The sequence below is a fragment of the Gossypium arboreum genome, chromosome 2 (assembly GCF_025698485.1).
Source record: "Gossypium arboreum isolate Shixiya-1 chromosome 2, ASM2569848v2, whole genome shotgun sequence".
Taxonomy (NCBI): Eukaryota; Viridiplantae; Streptophyta; class Magnoliopsida; order Malvales; family Malvaceae; genus Gossypium; species Gossypium arboreum.
Window position 1 is genome coordinate 25,259,259 of NC_069071.1, and position 13,338 is coordinate 25,272,596.

Genomic DNA, 13,338 nt, shown 5'->3' on the forward strand with positions numbered 1-13,338 from the left:
TGAGAATGTGTATAGACTATCGACAGCTCAACAAAGTGACGATCAAGAATAAATACCCTTTGCCACGAATAGATGATTTGTTTGATCAATTAAAAGGGACAACAGTGTTTTTTAAAATTGATTTGAGATCGGGTTATTACCAATTGCAAATTAAAGACTCAGATGTGCCAAAGATTGCATTTAAAACAAGGTACGGACACTACGAATTTCTTATTATGCCTTTTGGACTCACAAATGCACCTGCTGCTTTTATGGACTTGATGAACTGAATTTTTAGGCCGCACTTAGATCGATTCGTAGTTGTATTTATTGATGACATTTTCATTTACTCGAGCATTTGAGAATCGTGCTACAAACTTTAAGAGATAAACAATTGTTTGCAAAGTTCAGAAAATGTGAGTTTTGGTTACAAGAGGTTGATTTTTTGGGACATATAGTTTCAGCCGCAGGTATCTGAGTTGACCCGAGTAAAATTTCTACGATTATAGATTGGAAGCCTCCAAGAAATGTATCCGAAGTCCATAGCTTTCTTGGACTAGCTGGATATTATAGACGATTTGTGAAAGGCTTCTCGATGATTGTAACTCCAATGACACGATTGCTTCAAAAAGATGTTAAATTTGAGTGGTCAGAAAAGTGTCAGCAGAGCTTCGAGCATTTGAAACCATTATTAATAGAAGCACCAGTGTTAGTTTAGCCTGAATCGGGTAAAGAATTCGTAGTTTTTAGTGATGAATCGTTAAATGGCCTAGGTTATGTTTTGATGTAAGAAGGCAAAGTTGTAGCTTATGCCTTGAGACAATTGAAGTTACACGAAAAGAATTATCCGACGCATGATTTAGAGTTAGCTGTGATAGTGTTCGCATTGAAAATTTGGCGCCATTACATGTTTGGTGAGAAATGTCATATTTATACCAATCATAAAAGCTTGAAATATCTTATGAATCAGAAAGATTTGAATTTACGACAGCGGAGGTGGTTAGAATTTCTAAAAGAATATGAATTAGTGATTGACTATTATTCGTGGAAGGCAAATGTAGTTGTTGCTACTTTGGGTCGAAAGTCCTTATTTGCTTTGCATGCTTTGAACACACAATTAGCTTTGTCTGACGATGGTTCGATGTAGCCGAGTTGAAAGCGAGACCATTATTTCTACAGTAGATTTGTGAGGCTCAAAAATTTGATAATGAATTACAAGCAAAACGAACTCAGTGTAAGTCGAATTTTGATTCAGAATTTCAAATAGGGCCTGATAACTGTTTAATGTTCCATGATAGAATATGTGTACCAAGAAATTCTAAGCTCATTCAGAAGATTCTAAACGAAGCACACAGTAGTTGTTTATCAATACATCCGGGAAGCACAAAAATGTATAACAATTTGAAGCAGCTTTACTGGTGGCACGGCATTAAATTAGATATATCAGAATTTGTGTCGAAATGCTTAACTTTTCAATAGTCAAAACTGAGCATCAAGTGTCATCAGGTTTATTACAACCTATTATGATTCCTAAGTGGAAGTGGGATAAAGTAACAACGGATTTCCTATCGGGTTTGCCCTTATCTCCAAAAAAGACAAATGTGATCAGGGTTGTTGTTGACAGATTGACGAAATCAGCTCATTTCATTCCGGTATGTATAAATTTCTCACTTGATAAATTAGCTGAGTTATATATTTCCGAAATTGTGAGATTACATGGTGTTCCCCTATCTATTGTTTCAGATAGAGATTCAAGATTTACTTCGTGATTTTGGAAAGAAATTGCAAGAAGCTTTGGGTTTTAAGCTGTATTTTATCACTGCATTTCACCCGCAAACGGATGGTCAATCTAAACGAGTTATTTAGATACTTGAGAATATGTTGCGTTGTTGCATTCTTGAGTTTGAAGGTAGCTAGGAGAAATATCTACAGGTGATTGAATTTGCTTACAATAATAGCTTCCAATTAAGTATAAAGATGGCACCGTACGAAGCTCTATATGGTCATAATTTTCGAACACTGTTGTACTGGAGTGAACTCAGCGAAAATAAGATTCACGGGTTGATCTAATCAGAATGACAAAAGAAAAAGTGAAAGTAATTCGCGATAGTTTGAAAGCAGCTTCGGATCGATAGAAATCGTACGCAGACTTGAAACAGAAAGATATTGAGTTCCAAATCGAGGATAAAGTGTTTTTAAATGTGTCACCGTGGAAAATGATATTGCGGATTGGTCGGAAAGGGAAATTAAGACCACGATTCATCTGACCGTATGAGATTACTGAGCCAGTTGGACCAGTGGCATATCGACTATCTTTACCGTCTGAGTTAGAAAAAATACATAATGTGTTTCATGTATCGATGCTTCAACGATACCGATCTGACCCTTCACATGTCATTTCCCTAGCCGAGGATGAAATTCAATCTGATATGTCATATGCTGAAGAACCGATTCGAATTTTAGCTCGTGAGATAAAAGAGTTGAGAAATAAGAGAATTGCATTAGTGAGAGTATTATGGCATCGACATGGGGTTGAAGAAGCTACATGGGAACCCAAGGATGCTATGAGAAAATAGTACCCCAACCTATCCACTGGTAAGATTTTCGAGGACGAAAATCCCTAAGGGGGAGAGTTGTAATAGTCCGTTTTTGGTCAAATCGAAATAGTGATTTCAAAACCACAAATCCAATGTCCAAAAATTATTTTAGTATTATTTTTTATATTTACAGCATGTTATTTGATATGTGTGAAAATTTCGTGAGTTAATTTTATCGATTGGTTGGTTAATTTGATAAAAAGGACTAAATCGCGTAAAATGCAAAAGTTGCATTCTACTTGTTAAAGGCATTTAATAGCTTTGGTTTATTAAAGTGAAGGTCCTTATGTTGTAATTAGACCATTAATAGTATATTTGGTCATATATGGACATTTAATGGATGTTTTAAATGGATTTTCATTAAGGTTAAATGGTAATTAGCATAATTATTATATGCTAAATAAAACAAAATCAATTTTAAGCTTCATTGTCATCTTCTTGGTTGAATATTAAGAGGAAGAAAACCATTCTTAGGTTTTAAAGCATTCAGCACACTCCTAGCTTGATTAAGGTACGGTTTTAGCTCGATTTTTTATGATTTCTATGTTTATGTAATCGTTGCAGCTCAATCGTGTGCGAGATATTGAGTATGGAACTTAGTGTGTGAGACATTGATTATTTGACGGTATTTCGTGTATGTTTGAACTTGTTATGGATTGGGACAGGTATGTACATGTATATTATGAGCTTAAAATCGAGGAAGTTACAAAGTTTGTATATAAGCTTATGAATAAGTAGTTGAAAGGTCTGTTAGTAATCATAAAGTACATGATATTATGTTTAGATTGATGAATGTTGTTTTTTTGTGATTAGTTAAGTTTATATCATACAAGCTTACTAAGCTTATTAGCTTACTTTATGTATTTTCTAGTGTTTTATAGTGATATCAAAGCTAGCTTGGATTCGGGGATTGTTAGAGACTTCATCACACTATCAAACATCTATTTTGGTACTTTTGAAGTTATGAATATATGGTATATGGCATGTATAGGCTTGAGTCATTTTGAGTATTTTTGGTGAACATGTGTTTTTAGGCCAATTGAGTTGGCTTGTAATTATGAATTTGTTAATGTAGTAAGTTGTTTAAATGGTTTTGTTTTAAGTTAGGTAATTGACTTATATGGAGTGAATGAAGTTGAATTGATAATGCATGTTGGAATGGTTTAACCATATGAATTATATATGTGGATTATGTTTAGTAAGGCAAGTTAAATTGATAAGTAATTGAATAGTTAAATGGTATTGAACTGAATATTGAATTGGTTGAAATAGATATAGTATGATTGTGTATTGGTTGATAACTTTTGGCCGTATATTTGTGTCTTAAAATGGTACCATTTTAATATTTTTAATATTTTTTATCCTCTTGGAAATTCTTCACCGTATATGATTTTTAGCCATATGTTTATCGTTCAGTTGGCCACTAGCAGGAGTTCATCGGCATATTTTCTATCAATTCGTATGCATCCTCGTACGTTCGGTTCATTAAGGCTCCTCCTGTGGCTCCATCAAATCCTTACCTTGCGTGTGCATCTAACCCATTGTAGAACATTCTCAGTCGTAACAACTTTGGTAGTCCATGATGTGGACACTTCTAAATCAACGTCTTAAAACTCCCCCAAGCTTCGTAAAACTCTCTCCCTCTAACTGTTTGAACATGGAAATCGACCTTCTTAGACAGACCGTCTTGTTAATTAAGAAGAACTTTTGTAGGAATTTTCTTGCAAGTTCGTCCCAAGTCATGATGGACCTTGGTGCCGCCAATCTAACTAAGAAAAGCATTATCTATTAATGAGAAAGGGAACAATCGAATACAAATAGTGTCGTCTACAACCCCGTTATATTTAAAAGTGTCCTAAAGCTAGAGGAATCATTTTAAATGTTGATTCAGGTCTTCCATCATCGTTCCTCGAAACTGTAAATTGTTTTAGATCATATGGATCATAGATGGCTTGATTTCAATGTTATTGGTCATGATGGCCAGCCTCGTTATAGTCCCTTAAACTATGTCTAAATTTTGTAGCGCGTACTCCCTTAAAGTTCCCTCGTTACGTGCCATATTCATGCTTGTGGATAGTTGTGGTGGTGGTGGTAGGTTTGATGGGTTAGCGTTAGCTTCGTTGAATAATGGATTCTCGTGAGTTACGTTGCCCACAGTAGATGGTGGGTTCTACATTTGCTATTATTCCTGCTGTCGACGATTACTACATATTATCTTTCTGGGATCAATAGTTGGCTCTATAGGTGTTCCCCTACTATGAGTCATACACTGAAACCAAAAAGAGAAAAAAAAGTTAGTACAATTAAGAATATAAATTCATAGCTATAATCTAAACATTTCGTAATTATTCTATTAAAATGCAAAAATTAAAATTAAACTAGTGATGTTGCCTCCCCGAAAATGGCGCCAACAACTTGACTGCCTCTAGATGTACCAACATTTAGAATGAGAAACCTGCACAAAAGATATTGAAAGGGTGATATCCGTAAGTATATGGGTCAAGTTGTAATATAGTTACAACAAAGTAACGAGTACTTTGAGGATCTCACCCAAGAGAGGCAAGCACTGATTTAACTCTAACCTAAGCACAAATAGATCTAATTAGTAATTTAGATAGATTATATTACGATGAAATATAGATAATTTTTTTGGTACTTTTATTAATAAAAATAAAGAGAACAGAAATAAATAAATAATGGGAAATCAAATAGAAGAATTTATCAAATCTAAGCATGGGTGATAAGCTCGCTTTCGTAATCATAACCAGCTGTCGTTTTGGGCTTCTTGTTCAATCAACTAGTCGATACCCTAGCAACATCTTCCGATCTTCCATAAGAATAATGAGTTGGCAAAAACTATTTATCTTTCGACCTCACAGTCTAGACCGGTTTAGGGTTAAGGTATTCATGGATAGGTCATACTAATTTTGGGTTAACTCCAACCTTGATGACTTCTTAGGGTCATCAAGCTTAGAGTTTAAGTTTTTCCTTTCTCGAACAGTTGGCCTGTTAATATAACATTACAAAATGGTTAATTAATAATACTTCCACTCAGTAACCCTCCACAAGAGAATTAGTTCCTCATGGATCTCATAAAAAGTATAAACTTGATATATAAAATAGACATAAATAACAATCCAAGAATATAAAGTTTAGAAGAAGCCTAATTTGTATTGAATAGAATGTTGAATCATCACAAAGTTTGATCAAGTTCACAAATCCGATCTTCCCACAAAAGCAAGAACAAAACTGAAATATACCTAAAGCTTAAGAAAATAGAAAAACTAAAAACTAAAACTAAAACTATGAAGAAAACTATACAATATGAAAATTTGTCCATAACATGTGTTAAATGAGCCTATTTATAAATTTAGAGTGATCCTCGTCGTTAACCCCAGGTCAGTTGTCGTCCTCGTGCTTAATATTTAATTGTGCAGACCAAAATACCCCTGGCTCATAACTATTTCTCATATAGAGTCGATGTCGTGACACACCAGATCCTATGTCGTGATATCGAAGGCAGTATGCTCATCTTCAGGGTATTTTCAGGGGTGTGTCATGACATCCTCAAGTTGTGTCGCGACACCGAAGGTAGTCTTGAAATTCTTCTATTTTGCTCCTTATGTTGCGACATCCATCTTTTCATGTTGTAACACAATGACCAGTATTGAGTTAGCACAACTTCTAATGGTCTCCTACACACTCACAAAGCATCTTAGCTTAGCCTTAGGCCTCATCCGGCCCCTATGGTCAATAAAAGACTCAAATTAAAAAATTTATTAAATTTAAATAAAGTAATAAAAACTTAGGCTTCATTTGTTTCACTGAAAATGACTTCCGGAAAATGATTTCTGGAAAATAATTTATTTCTAGAAAAGCTAATATTTTCTGGTGTTTGGATGAATCTGTGTAAAATATTTTACATTGTTTGGTAGATTTCTTAAAATATTTCATAAAAGTTGTTTTCAATTAAACAAATATACATTTGAGATTTTCTTATTTTTCATTGTTTAATCAAATTTACTTTTATCTATAATTTTATATTTTGCATTGCTTTCAGTATATATTAAAAATATTATGTTAAATTGATTCATTACAACGTCATTTTTAATTACATGGCTACTAAGTGGGTATTTTTATTTAAAATGTGACATTAATGAATTTGACAAAAAATTAACAATGTCAACAATTGGACTTGATTTTCAAATTTGAAAAGTGAAGGACTAAATTCTTGAAAATAAAATTACAAATCATGAAGTGTACATAAACTTATGACATATTTTAACCTTTATACTATAAAACATTTATTATTAATATATTTATAATTGTAATAAATATTTATTATTAAAATATTAATATTGAATATTTTCAATAATATGTGAACAATATCATTTAAAATTATTATTTTTAAAATTTATTATTAAAATAAAATTTAAATATTAAATAATTTATTAAAATAATAAATTATACTTATTATATTAATAATTTATTATATGACTAAATATAAATAATTAAATATGTATGTTTAATAATATTGAAAAATATAATATTTTAAATATTTTTAAAAATAAAAAATTTATTATCAATATAATAATATTAAGATTGACTTAAGTTAATTTTTATATAAAAATAAAATTATCTATAGACGAAGTCTTTTTCGGAAAATGACTTACACTTTTCAAAAAGGTAAATCATTTTACAGGAAAAATGGCTTATTTTACCTTGACCAGTAAGTCATTTTCCATTGACTAAACTATTTTCTGTGTAACAAACATAGGGAAATGCAGAAAACATTTTCCATAAAACCTTTTACATGTAAACAAATGAACCCTTAACGAAAATCCAACTAAAATGCTTGTATTCAAGCTCCTCAAATGCGAAAACTAGTTTAATATGCTACAGCGAATTATGGAACATTAGTTTCCCAAATAGCTCTCTAGCTAGTAGAGTCTTGGCAAAACAAATCCCCAGGGTAGAGTCTCGGCATAACACATCCCTAGGGTTTGTCCTTAGATGCGATCTTTGACTACATCCACTATTCCACCAAATATTGTCGTCTCTCTTAATGTGTTTTGTCCTTATACAGTTTCTTTTAGGCTTAGCTATATTCACACTAATATAATGTCATAGCTTTTCCATACCTCTTATTCGGCCTTCCATAGTAAAGTTAGCAATGTAACCCTGTTTTACTTGTATTCACATTATGGACCCGTCATTTGGGATAAAAGCATAGTCTAATGTCGATTTCCTCGAATCTTGACACGTTTGGGAGTTAGAATCAGTATATCTTATTGGAGTAAGATCTATTCCTGAATACACAAGCATATAATCATTCATTCTCCATAAATACTTGAGTATATACTTATGTAACATCTCAGAAATTAGGGGTTAGTAGAATTGGGTTTGTGAATAGAGAGAGTGTGATCGTGCCTTAATTTTTTAGATTATCTATGAATTTTTATGAACTAAATGAGGTATTGGTTTTTTGGTTAAGTGTTAGTGAAACGTTCCTTGAAACCTGAGTTCAAATCCCTTCTCTCGCATCATTTTTATTATTTTGCAAATTTTGCCTTAAACCCTAGTATGTGACATGCCTTATTTTTAAAATAAATATTGCAAAATTATTTCAAGAATGAGGAAAAAGCCTAATGGTTAAAAGGAATATGAGAAAACATGGAAATTAAATGTGGTCCCAAGTTTGAAACCTTTCCCTTGCGAAATAATTAAATTTCGCAAAATCCTTTTTTTTTAATACGTGTGCCATCCATACCCTTGAACCCTAAGTATAAATTCAACCTTTTATTGTATTTTTCAGCCTTTAATTCAATTTTTCCCTACCCTATCCGATCACCCTCTTCCTATCCTCTTTTCTCTTTAATTTTCTTTCTTTCTCCCATTATTGTCGTTGCCTACACCTCCCATTTTACCATCTCTTTTTTCTTCTTTTTGCATCAAGATTGTGCACCATCTCCTTTACTCTATTGCTACCACTTATACTCATCTAAATCAGCCCCAAATCTAAAATCTTTAACCCTAAGATCGATCCCGAACATTGTCAAGAAAGTGTCATTGTTGTTTCTCTCAACTAGCTTAGGTAAGATCTCTTTTCTCTTCAATTTCTTGATTAATCTTGTCATTTAAAAACAAAAATTTCCAGATCTAAAATTTGGGGGGTTTTAAATTATTTCAAAGGTGTTTTTATAGATTTTAATGATATCTCAACCCGTTTTAAAATTCAGCCCCAAATTTGGTCACCACGGGTGGTGGTGCGTGCCCCTATGTGCAAGAAATAGGGTTGTTTTGTTTCTTGGGTCTTGCCCATATTTTTCCAACATTAAATTGCGTTCATCATTTAATTAAATGTTAATTAGGGAGAGACATGATCAATTAGTCGATCGGATCCCACAAATCATGAAGCTTAAGTACAATAAAAGATAACTAGTTTGTTATTTTGACATAGTTGTAGGCTAAAGGTTATGAATTTATTAAATGAAGGAATTTAGTCATTAATTAGTTATTTATTTCCAGTATGTTATTGAATTAGGTGCTGACCCAAACTGTAACACCCCTTACCCGTACCCGAGGCCGGGATAAGGTACGAGGCGTTACCGGACAAACATACAAACATTAAACTAAAATACGGGCCATAAAATTTTATTCATATTTCAAAACGTTCATTCACTTACACATAGTCCCTTATTTGAGTCTACAAAGCCCAAAACATACTTTAGAAAGGGTTCGGGACTAAACCGAGAACTTACAAAAATCTTGTAAATTTCATGCTTTAAGGCTCCACACGCCCGTATCCCAAAGTCGTGTTCCATACACGGCTGAGACACATGGTCGTGTCTCTACCTGTGTGGAATATACCTAGGCTATTTTCCAAGCTTTGGTCAACCTTAATCTCTTACATACTTATACAAAATCAAAAGCATATAACATGGTATTCATTTAATGATTAAATATTCTCAATTAAACCACAAACATAGCATTTGTATGTCATCATACATGGGTATCTCATACTCATTTTACCTTGTTTATTATAGTACTACTTATACATTTATACCAAGATTATCATCTTACCAAATATCTTCAGCTTAATCATCAAGCATTCATATTTAAAACTAGATCATATCTTTATAAAATACCACAATTCAGATGTGCAAAATAACATGTTTGCCTGAAACATTTCAATTCAACTCCATACCCAACAAGTATTACATTGAGACTAGTCATATATATATATATATATATATACATCTCATGATACATATCATTCTCTTTCATTTTCTTATAAACACATATCATTTATTTCATTATATCAATATTTCATATACCATAGTTTCCATGTATTCCACATATATTTATTTTTCTCCTCCTCCTCTCCATTCCACATCCTTAATGTATATAGCATTCTTGTAAGTACGATTTCACAATTTACTAATAAATGCTCACATCAAACTATCCACAAGAGTCATAGTAACTTACTTATTTATAATTCGAGATACAGAGCTCCAAATTAAGATCCGTAAATTTTCACTGAAACTAGACTCACATATATTTCCACCATAAAATTTTCATAATTTTTGGTTTAGAAAATTAGTACAGTTTATTCATTAAAATTTCCTCTATTTTACATTCTGACAGTTCTGACCTCTCTTCACCAAAAAATAATTATCTCACAATACAGAAATCGGATAATGTTCTTGTTGATTTATATTGAAAATAGACTCATTATGGATTTTAAAAATATAAGTTTAAGCCTCTAATTATTTTTATCCAAATTTTTGTGATTTTCCAAAGTCAGAACAGGGGATCACGTAATCATTCTGAACCAGTCTCATAAAAACATAAATATCTCAAAATATAGAACTCATTTTCTTGTTCTGTTTCTTTTATATAAAAATATACTCACTAAGCTTTAATTTTATATCTCATTTAGTCTCTGATTAAATTTGTACTATTTTTGGTGATTTTTCAAAATCACATCACTGCTACTGTCCAAAATAGTTTTATTGCTAATTCACTCTTTCACACTTTCTTTGTATTAACCTCGTTTTAACATACATATCACAAATCATTTTCACCACATTTCATACATCACAAGTATAGGCCCATGATCACAAGGTCACCATAAAATCATCCTCATGTATAACTTACTTGTTTATAACCTTACCATATCCTGGTCACTTAATGAACACATCATTCACATAACCAAGTTCATGCACTTATTCATCACAAAACTCACAAAGCAATATATAGAGAGTCTCCCATTGAACACTTCAGATCAATCCTCGATACTTGGTGGTTTCAGTACATAGCTCCACCCATCATATAGTTCGGCTCTCTTGTACACATGGTGAACACTCAGTACTACCCATGTGACCTAGCCAATTTATCTCGTAGCTCTCTTGTCTACATGGTGTCCTTCACCTGGAACCACGCATGCGACCTAGCTACATATATCCCGTAGCTCTCTTGTCTACATGGTGTACACATAGTATCACCAATGCGACCTAGCTACATCATAATGTCTTGTAGCTCTCTTGTACACATGATGTGCACTCAGCACCATACATGTGACCTAGCTACACACTATCATATCATCCAATCTTTTCAAGGTTCAACCGAGATTTCTCTCTTTTCCAACAATTTCACCAATCAAGTAATTATCCACAAACATATTTCCAATATTATTATAAAATATCATAATACAAGTAATATTGATGTATTACTTACATATAAACTTACATCTCATTTAATATCAAGGCAATAACATTAAATTACACATTGCCTTATTAAAAATCATATGAACTTACAATTTCCCATAATATCCATAATCATAGAAATTACATTTATGTATGATAATTCAATGCACTTCATGTACCATAGACATATTTTTAAATCAATTCATAAACTTGGCACCATAATCATTTAATTTAACATAATTCAATTAATTCACTAAATTTAACTTTCAAATATAAATTACAGCATTATTGTTTATTATTATCATACCAACTTACATACTTTCAACATCTCGGAAATTATAATAAATATATCAATTTTACATTGAAACATGCATAAATTAATGCTTATTATACATATGAACTTACCTCGATACTAAAACGATCATTTTACTAACTTTCCTAATTTTCGATTTTTCTCTCATTCTAGGTTCAAATCTCATTTTCTGAGATCTAAAACATCATATTTTACTTATTTAATTAATGTACTATTCAAAACAGTCCTTAACTCAAACTTTGGAAAAATTACAATTTTGCCCCTAAATTTTTACATATTTACACTTTTCCCCTAGGCTCGGGAATTAAACTTCATCCCTTATTCTTATGTTTTATGACATGCTGATCACTTTTCCCTTCTATGGTAACATCAAATTCTCACTCTAACATATACTTATGACTATTAGGTATTTTTACCGATTAAGCCCTTTTACTCGTTTTCACTCAAAACCGAGTAGCACAAGTTGTCTAACATAATTTAAAGCCTCATATTCTATTATAAAACAGCAAAATAAACACATTTCACCTATGGGTATTTTTCCAAATATGAACCCTAGCTTAAATTATTGCTAGAAAAAGCTTAATCAAATTATAGGGATTCTAAAAACGTAAAGAACTTGAAAAACGGGGTTAGAACGGACTTACTATTGATCTTGGAAAGCTTGAAAACCCTATCCATGGCTTTCCCCATGCTAATTTCGGCCTCCATGAAAAATATGAGTCAATTTTGGCTTTATTTTCCCTTTTTATTTCTTTTAATTACCAAATGACCAAAATGCCCTTCCTTACTAAACTTTCAAAAATTCCATCCATGTCCAATTTTTGTCCATCACTTAGAAATTGGTCAAATTTCTATTTAAGACCTCCTAATTAATATTTCAAAGCAATTTCATACTAGAAACTTCTAGAATGCAAGTTTTGCAACTTATTCAATTTAGCCCCTAACTTCAAATTGAGCACTTTATGCATAGAATTTCTTCACGAATTTTTTACACAATCATGAAATCATATCATAGACCTCAAAATAATCATAAAATAATTATTTCTATCTCAGATTTTGTGGTCCCGAAACCTCTGTTCCAACTAGACCCAATTTTGGGCTATTACACAAACACCCCAAATCATCTATAAATGCGAAGAACGATTGCACGTATGATTCGCATTGATAATGTGTAAGGAATCTAACTAGTTTGGATTCATAAAATAGTTATAATTTCAACGATGGGTTTGAACTCATAAGTAGGTGTTTGGGGGCTTTTATGGTAAATTGAATGAATTTGAACTGAATTTTGGTTTAGGTTCTTTAAGGAATTATTAAGGAAAATTGAAAGATTACCTAGTGTGCTGGGAGAAAGCGAAAAATAAAGTGTGGGTCCTAAACTCATAAAATTGTTTGAAAATGTTAAATACCATGCTATATTTGATAATTATTTTTTTCATTGGATTGGCTTAATAGCCAAATTATTGATTTTGTGAGTGGCCGAACCAAGTATGTTTCGAGCCTTAAAAGATCTACATGTTGGCAAAGTTGCTAGTTTGATATTATGAATGTTTGATTGAGTTTGTAATTGCATATTTTAGTTATAAGATATGAGAATGTTTGACTAAATGATATAAGGTGTTGAGATATTAAGCTTATGTATGATTTAAACGAATGGGATATTTGTTATATTGTGTACTGAAAAGAGTGCTATTTATGCACAATAAAAATTCGTAAAGTATATGAAATTGAACGATATTGA

General features: G+C 32.0%; 1 non-coding gene across 1 annotated transcript; it reads left to right on the plus strand.

The window, feature by feature from the left end:
- Positions 1–4,150: 4,150 nt before the first annotated feature.
- On the plus strand, positions 4,151–4,256 carry LOC128289457 (small nucleolar RNA R71). The gene has a single exon (XR_008279106.1). It is a non-coding gene; the product is annotated as a small nucleolar RNA R71 (small nucleolar RNA).
- The last annotated feature ends 9,082 nt before the right edge of the window (positions 4,257–13,338 follow it).